This window comes from Suncus etruscus, chromosome 4, assembly GCF_024139225.1.
Source record: "Suncus etruscus isolate mSunEtr1 chromosome 4, mSunEtr1.pri.cur, whole genome shotgun sequence".
Lineage (NCBI taxonomy): Eukaryota > Metazoa > Chordata > Mammalia > Eulipotyphla > Soricidae > Suncus > Suncus etruscus.
Genome location: NC_064851.1, coordinates 67,139,070 through 67,147,238, shown reverse-complemented (window position 1 = coordinate 67,147,238; position 8,169 = coordinate 67,139,070). Strand labels below are relative to the sequence as shown.

At 37.7% G+C, this 8,169-nt stretch overlaps 1 non-coding gene across 1 annotated transcript; it reads left to right on the top strand.

Annotated features, from left to right (window-relative positions):
• Positions 1-7,279: 7,279 nt before the first annotated feature.
• LOC126007805 (small nucleolar RNA SNORA51) lies at positions 7,280-7,412 on the top strand. Its single transcript, XR_007495287.1, has one exon. It is a non-coding gene; the product is annotated as a small nucleolar RNA SNORA51 (small nucleolar RNA).
• Positions 7,413-8,169: the final 757 nt, after the last annotated feature.

Below are 8,169 nucleotides of genomic sequence, written 5' to 3'. Positions count from 1 at the left end.
TCTCTTTCAAGGACAATTCAAATCTATACTACAATGTCTCACATGCCACCAAAAGTCTGAGGTTTATGAGATATTTGTTCATTTGTCTCTGGCTGTTACATCTATAGATAAATGTACATTACAGGAATGCCTCTCTGAATCTTTTAAAGAAGAGTTAAGGGATGACAACAAAGTTCAGTGCAACAGCTGCAAAACTAGAAGAGCTTTTTTCAAAGAAAACGTATTTATGAAAACTGCCACCAGTACTTGTAATACACTTGAAACGTTTTGCTTTTCATGGCAAACAAATAAAAAAATTGCACACGTATGTGGATTTTCCTTTAGAAGACCACAAGTTAGTAGAATTCACTTCAAAGAATAAAAGCAAGATTAAGAAATACAACTTATCATTAGTGTCAAACCATTATGGTAAAGTTCACTATGGACACTGTACTTCATACTCTAAAATTGTTGCAAAACAACACTGGATCTATTTCGATGACAATAAGATCAAAAAAGTCCCTAATATATTGGTGAAATCCACAGCAGCATACATCCTGTTTTATACTTCTTAAAGATCTACAATGAACACCAGATAATCATTTCACTTCCTTATCAGTTGCTATTAATGCTCTATGATTCTTTTCACAAGCATGATCAATGAATAGGATTAAAAATCTTGGACCCCCAATGTGTTTCCTTGTATGGTGGATTTATGTCTTAATTTCATTATTGCTCTAGGTCTCAGTTAATCATGAAATCTTACAATTTAATTTAGTCAATGTTCACCTGAAAAATTTCTCATCATATTAATGTTGTTTTTTCTTTCTAGATATACTCATTTAATGACTTTCACTCTTTTTATTTTAACATCATTGCTTTATTTCTCTCAATTTAGGTTTTAAGACACTGACATAATGATAATTTTTAGGTGGACTTTCTTCACAGTGATAATTATAGTTGTATGATTACAGTCATGTAAAGAACACCCCCCCTTCACCAATGCAACATTCCTACCACCAATTTCCAGGATCTCCCCCCTCCCCACCCCCCTACACCTGTACTCGAGACAGGCTTTCTACTTCTCTCATTCATTCACTTTGTGTTGATAGTTTTCAGTGTAGTCATCTCTCCAACTGCACTCATCACTCTATGTGATGAGCTTCATGTCATGAGCTGCACCTACCAGCCCTCATCTCTCTTGTCTCTGAGATACTGTTAAAAATGTCTTTCATTTTTCTTAAAGCCCATAGATGAGTGAAACCATTCTGCATCTTTCTTTCACCCTCTGACTTACTTCACTCAGCATAATAGATTCCATGTACATCCATGTATAGGAAAATTTCATGACTTCATCTCTCCTGACGGCTGCATAGTATTCCATTGTGTGTATGTACCACAGTTTCTTTAGTCACTCATCTGTTGAAGGGCATCTTGGTTGTTTCCAGAGTCTGGCTATTGTAAATAGCGCTGCAATGAATATAGGAGTAAGGAAGGGATTTTTGTATTGTATTTTTGTGTTCCTTGGGTATATTCCTAGGAGTGGTATAGCTGGATCGTATGGAAGCTCAATTTCCAGTTTGTGAATGAATCTCCATATCACTTTCCATAAAGGTTGTACTAGACGGCATTCCCACCAGCAGTGAAAAAGGGAATGTGGAGAGAAAGGAACCATTTTTCCTAACTTTATCTTCCCTAATTTATCCTTATCCTTCCTTCCTTATCCTTCCTTCTCTCTTCCTAGTCCTTAAAATTTAATTTTTAGGGTTCCCTTCACATGTTCAACTCATCTCCTTCACCCACAACTACAAGCCTCCTGATCTCGGCTTGAGGAAGAAATCCATGACTGTTGGAGTTTTGTACCATGTTTGCTGCAAACTTGTTGGAAATGAAGCCACCTGGAATTTGTATCACAATATGACCCCAGAGAAAAGATCCATTGATAAGACCCACATCTCTGATTCCCAGTTAAACTGTGCTATCTAAATTTCTGGTTTTTCATCCACATACACAGTGCTATCATTGACCATTTCTACAATGGCTACCCAAGATTGCACCGATTCCAAAGAAAATGTAGAAGCCCAACCAACTCATGATGGTAATGATGTAACGCTTGGGGATGCCCCAACATATGGATGACTGTACTGGCCTTCCTTCTTCATTCAGCTTGATGTTATCTTCTGTACCAGGCTTCAACCCACTTTTCCAGACCCATCAAGTGTCTTTTGCCAGTCTTTTTGGAGTTCCAGACCCCTCATCTTCACAGATTGGTATTGGATTCTGTAGAAATTTCACCTCTTGTATTTTTCTTATAATTGTAATCCTTTGAATTTATATTTGGTACTACACTTCTTTTAACTATTGTAATTAATGTTTTTATATTTTAGTTTTTAATCTTAGGAATTGATGTATTGCATTAGGGTTTTGCTTTCTTGACTTTAGGTTAGTGGGTTAGATATTGTTGTCTATAATTTCCTAAATGATATTTTTGTTTGTTCTCATGTTTTTTTGCGTGGGCCCATCATAGGCAAAATACTAGGTTTATAGGAGGTTCCATTTATTTTGGATGGGTCCTCAAGTTGTTTATTTACACAGGGAGTGTCTTTGCCTTAAACATTTTGTTTTGGTTGTGACTTAAGCTCCCATCTATAAATAATCAACCATATTGGTAAATCAATTTCGGACATCATATGGACTTCAGCCTGGATTAAGAACTTGGATTAAGTTCAGAAGCCTATTGATCATCATTGCAGTGGCCCCCCACTGTGCAGGGAGTATATACTTCTTCCTCCAAAATAAGGGCCTAATTCAATGCCCTCAAAGATGGGCTTTTTGCTCTACCTGGACTTGAATGAAAATGGGTCTGGAGAGATAGCATGAAGATAAGGCGTTTGCCTTTCATGCAGAAGGTCATTGGTTCTAATTCCGGTATCTACCAGGAGCGATTTCTGAGCATGGAGCCAGGAGTAACCTCTGAGTGCTGCCAGGTTTGACCCAAAAACCTAATACCAAAAAACCACCACCAACAACAACAATAAAGAAAATGTGCATCTTCTCGCCTGCTACACAACCTTTCGGTGTCTCTTCGAAGGATCTATGTACGTTTTAGATTTATCTTCTCAGGAGCTTGTAGTTGATTCCTTGATACATGTTTCTGGTTTTAGACACCCTGTGTTTAGGTTAGAAGTTTTTCTTTACATTTTCCTGTGATGTGCTTATGCAAACAGCCACTCTTTTATTATTGTCTAGTTTTTTCTTTAATAATTGTAGACAATATTGTTTGTTTACTAAAAGCAAACATGGAAATTGTTGTGTATGTAAACATTTTATGGGATTATTATGTTACTTACCCTATCCTGATCAGTGATTGTGCCCTACCCTAGGGCGTGACCTGGCATTCTGCCCCCACCCTAGGGTGGTACCTGATTCTGCTTCCACCATTGGGTGGTATCTGATTCTGGGGGATAAAAATAAGGGTCTGTCGAAGGCGAGGGGCTTTTGGCTAGAACTGATGCTGAGGCTTTGGACTTCAGTCTTGTCCACCGAATAAAGGTAATATTTCCACAAGCCTGACTGTCTGCGAGCTGTTTACCTGCAGCTTCACCTCAGAACCGCCAGCTCAACAAGGTGGCAGATGTGTGCTCCGAGCTGGAGGGAAAAGACCTCATCCTACATCCCTCCATCAGTCAACCTCTTTAGGGGCTGACTTGTGAAAGTCAGAAGAGATAAAGTCATGAAATTTTCCTATACATGGATGTACATGGAATCTATTATGCTGAGTGAAATAAGTCTGAGAGAGAGAGAGAGAGAGAGAGAGAATGGTCTAATTCATCTATGGGTTTTTAAAAACTGAAAGACACACTTGAAATAATTTTCAGAGACAAAAGAGAGGAGGGCTGGAAGTTCCAGCTCACGACATGAATAAAGCTCACCACAAAGAGTGATAAGTTTAGTTAGATAAATAACTACATTGAGAACTATTCTAACAAAGAGAATATATGAGAGAAATAGAAAGCCTGTCTAGATTACAAGCGGGTGGGGTGAGGAGGAGGGATATTTGGAACATTGGTGATGGCAATGTTGCAATGGTGATGGGGGTGTTATTTACGTGACTGAAACCCAACCACAATCATATTTGTAGTCAAGGTGTTTAAATAAAATATTATTTGAAAAAACAGCCATTACAGGTATAGATGAGTGTGCAGGAAAAGGAAGTATCAGTCACTGCTTGTGGGAATGTTTTCTAGTCCAGATTTTCTGGAAAAAAAATTATAGATATTCCTCATAAAACTAGAAATTGAGCTTCAATTTTATCCTGCAATAATACTACTAGGACTATACCCTAAGATATAAGAACACAAGACAAAAATGTATACTTCTTTCCTATGTTCATTGCAGCTTGATTTACAATAGCCAGACTCTGGAAACAATAAATTTGACAGAGAAAATATGAAAAGAACCAGTAGTACATCTATATAATATACTATACTAATAGATATAATATATCTATACTAATAAGCTGTTAGGAAAAATGAAATCATAAATTTTGCCTATACATTGAAAAACATGTGCCATGACTTATGTGTAAGGAAACCCAGCCTAGAGGCTATGGCTAAGGAAAATACCAGGTTCAAGAGACCTTGGTTGCCTGTGCCCACAATTGCCATGAGCCACTCAGAGCAATGGGGAAACTGATAGAGTTTGCAACATAAATTTGACCATCTCTTTTGAGACATAGTTTCACTAGCACCCTAAGGACCTCACTGAGTCCCTCAAAAGACCTCTTAGCTTTCTGTATATGAAAACTGTATTCTAAGTTACCAAGCAGATGTACTGAGGTCTCATCACCCTAGTCCTCGCTAATTAGTTTAGGAATGTTGTATGTAGATAAACATGTGAAATATACTGCAGAACCAGAGCCATCCGGCTCTGAAGGATAATCACTACATCAAGATAAAACCCAATTTAGGCATGCAGTAAATAGCCACACACAGACCCCTTGGAAAAGAGGAACTGGGCATTCAAGCACACAAATCTACTTCAGCAGATTTATGAGCTTTTGGAGAACTTACGGCATTGTTGAAACTTAGGCCAAAAATAACTGATGTCGCTGGTAAAGATGAGTAAGTATTGAAATCATTGTAGTAAGGAAAATATCAATTAATTCTATAGAATATTTTGATGATTATCTATATGTCAAAGAAGCAATATGGTTTCCTATTATATAAACTATTGACCACCCATTCTTCTTTGCTAATACAAAATGACTTGCTAAAGTAAAAGTATAAACTTCTGTTCTTTCACTGAATAAACAAATTAGATTCAAACTCCTTTTTGAGTGTGCAGTCTTGTCTCATTCTACAATTTTGGTGCCTATCTTCCTAGAGAACCCCACTGCTGTTCCCATGCCCACCCACTCCTGATAAGCCCAGAGTTCCCAATAGCAAACATAAAAATTATCATGCTGAGCAAAACGAGTCAGAGGGAGAAAGACACAGAATAGTCTCACTCATCTGTGTTACTTAAGAAAAAAATATAACAGTATAATAAAAATACCCGAACTAATAAAAATTATTATCAATGTCTATAACAACTGGTTAATACCCAGAGGCAATAGAGATGGCCATAAGGACCATCCATGATATGAAGTTTTCCACAAGAAAGAGCAATTAGTATAGTTAGAGCAATAACTGCACTAAAATGCACCATGACAATGATAGAGATAGAAACAAAATGCTGACACAAAGACAGGCAAAGGGTGTGGGAGGAGGGAAGTGGGGACCTTTGGTGGCAGGAAAGTTAGATTGGTGAATGGTGGTAATTCCATGACTGAAACTCAACTGTGAACATTTTTTAACCACAGTACTTAAATAAATAATTTAATAAAAGGAAAACGGATATGAACACCATTATTCTTTCAACACCAGTACAAAGATAAGATTTGGTATCATCTCTCATTCAGTCAAATTTTATTTATAGTCTCATTGTAATTATTTCTGTGACTGCACTAAACAATTCCTGTGGTGAGCTTTATGTAGGAAGCTGGACCCTTCAGTCCTCCTCTATTTTGTCTCTGAGAATCATTACACAAATGTTTTTCATTTTTCTCAAAACCCATAGATGAGGGAGACCATTCTGTGTTTATCTCTCTCCCTCTGACTTCTTTCACTCAGCATAATAGATTCCATATACATCCATGTATAGGAAAATTTCATGACTTCATCTCTTCTGATGGCTACATAATATTCCATTGTGTATATGTACCATAGTTTCTTTAACCATTCATATATTGAGGGGCATCTAGGCTGTTTCTAGAGTCTGGCTCTTGTAAATAATGCTGCTATGAATATAGATGTGAGAAAGGGATTTTTGTATTGTATTTTTGTGTTACTAAGATATATCCCTAGGTGTGGTATAGCTGGATCATATGGGAGCTCAACTTCCAGCTTTTGGAGAAATCTCCATATTGCTTTCCACAAAGGTTGAACCAGAGGGCATTCCCACCAGCAGTGAATAAGAGTTCCTTTCTCTCCACATCCCTGCCAGCACTGCTTGTTCACATTTTTCCTGATGTGTGCCAATCTCTGTGGCGTGAGATGGTACCTCATAGTTTTTTTTGATTTGCATCTCCCTGATGAATAGTGATGTGGAGCATGTTTTCATGTGCCTTTTAGCCATTTATATTTCTTTTTTTGTCAAAGTGTCTATTCATTTCTTAGTTCATTTCTACTTGGAAGGACCCCCATGACCATGGTGGGGCATGAGTGGATGTCCAGTTTCACCCCCAGAATCCTTTTGGCTTCAGCCAAGCTGCCCAGGTGTGTCCCAAAGGGCTCTAGGAACACGAATGGGTGGACGGACAGTGTAGGAGGACACAGATGGAGCAGCGTCAGCCTTCACCCCTCATCCCCCTCGACCCCAGAATAAAAGTGGAATCCAGCCCTCTGCCTAGTGGGGGTCCAGGGACAGGACACACACAGCCAATGGTTGCAGGCTCCACGGGGCGTAGACGAGGCGGGTACATTGCAGCTCTCGAAGTACAAGGTGCTGAAGACGTCGTTGAAGAATGGGGGGTATTTGCAGGTCCACTTGCAATATTGACTAAATAAGGGAAGTAGAAAGCCTGTCTAGAGCACAGGCCAGTGTGGGATAGGGTGGAAAAACACTTGGGATATTGGTCATGGGAATGTTTCCTTTTATATATATATATATATATAATATATAATATATATATATAATATATATTTATAATATATATATATATAATATAATATAAATTAAAAAAGAAAAGAAAATATAAGGTCTCCCAATTCTTACCACAGGCTGTGTTCTTTACACTGACTGTATAGAAAGAGGAGGTACAATAAATGTACCCCATATACACCTCAACATAGGCCCTTTGCCTGGTCTGTATTGTGAATTGGGGGACGAAAAAAGATTTGGCATCAAACATTATGACCAAGATCAGATGAGTGAATCTTACAGATGTGATATGTATCTTATATACTTATATATATATATACAAATATATGTATATCTATGTACATATATATACAGTGAAATACTATATAGTGTGTGGAAAGATGAAATTGTACAATTTCATGCACGATGAATGAAAATGAAAGATATGTTAAAGTCAGAGAAAGTAAACACAGAATGATATCACTTATACATTGCATTTAGTATAACTGGATGATGAAAAAAATAAATTAATGGGTAGGTACCTAGATAACCCTTGACTGCAAGTATAGGTTTAGGGAAGGAATAAAATATTGTGGAGGTGAGAAGAAAATAGAAAGATGAGAAGCAATCAGGCACAGGGTTCAAAGAGATTCAGGTAAAAAATTGGTGAAAAGGAATGATAGAACTAAATATCCAGATCACAGAGTCAACAACACTGAAATAATGAGGGCCAAAACAACTGGATTTACATAAGATGCCTATTAAAACAGCTTAAGGATGAGAATAAGCGGAAGAACCTAAAAACTTTGATGGTAATAAGTAGGAACTAGTGGTGGGATTGGTGCTTAAAAATCGGGATTTGCAGATGACTGGCTGCAAGAACCACGACCAGACTGTATACATCTTGGGACCAATAAAAAAGCCCTAGTTTAGGGCTTGAACTATGACCTGCACAATAATCATGATCCCCAGTCCCAAAGGTCCGGCAGAGACAATTGTAACAGAATG